The sequence below is a fragment of the Heptranchias perlo genome, unplaced genomic scaffold (assembly GCF_035084215.1).
Source record: "Heptranchias perlo isolate sHepPer1 unplaced genomic scaffold, sHepPer1.hap1 HAP1_SCAFFOLD_50, whole genome shotgun sequence".
Taxonomy (NCBI): domain Eukaryota; kingdom Metazoa; phylum Chordata; class Chondrichthyes; order Hexanchiformes; family Hexanchidae; genus Heptranchias; species Heptranchias perlo.
The window spans coordinates 4,962,986-4,963,920 of NW_027139516.1; positions in this window are offsets into that span (position 1 = coordinate 4,962,986).

Below are 935 nucleotides of genomic sequence, written 5' to 3' on the forward strand. Positions count from 1 at the left end.
TGCGCAAATAATTGAAGGTGACAGGGCAAGTTGTGAAAGCGGTTAAAAAAGCAGACGGGATCCTGGGCTTTATAAATTGAGGCATAGAGTACAAAAGCAAGGAAGTCATGATGAAAGTTTATAAAACACTGGTTAGGGCACAACTGGAGTTTTGTGTTCAGTTCTGGGCACCGCACTTTAGGAAAGATGTGAAGGCCTTAGAGAGGGTGCAGAAGAGATTTATGAGAATGATTCCAGGGATGAGGGACTTTAGTTAAGTGGATAGACTGGAGAAGCTGGGATTGTTCTCCTTGGAACAGAGAAGTTCAAGAGGAGATTTGATAGAGGTATTCAAAAATGTCTACACAGCCAGTGGTTAGGATCTGAAATGCTCTGCCCGAGGGGGTGGTGGAGGCAGATTCAATCATGGCCTTCAAAAGGGAACTGGATAAGTACTTGAAAGGAAAAATGTGCAGGGCTACGGGGATAGGGCGGGGGATGGGACTAGCTGGATTGCTCTTACATAAAGTGCACGTGGACTCGATGGGCCGAATAGCCTCCTTCCATGCTGTAACCTTTCTCTAATTCTAATATGTACGCCCCGAAGCTCAGGAGCGAACGGCTGGAGGTCTTCCAGCATCTCCGGATGCCGCTGGCGTCCTACTGGTCGGTCTTTCTCGCCGGAGACTTCAACTGTATCCTCGATGACGCTGGACGATCCAGCAGGGCCGGGGAAATACTGGACACCACGTCCAAACTCCTGATGGAAGCGTTGAAAGATGCAAAACTCTGCGATGTGTTCCGCAACCCTGACAACTGGTCCAGGCCGGGTTGGACCATCCGTTCCAGGATAGACTTCCTGTATGTGTCCCCAACGCTCAAGGTCAGATCCAGCGACTTCCAACCGGTATTCCTCTCTGACCACTGCCTTCTACTGGCCGACTGTCAATCACAGG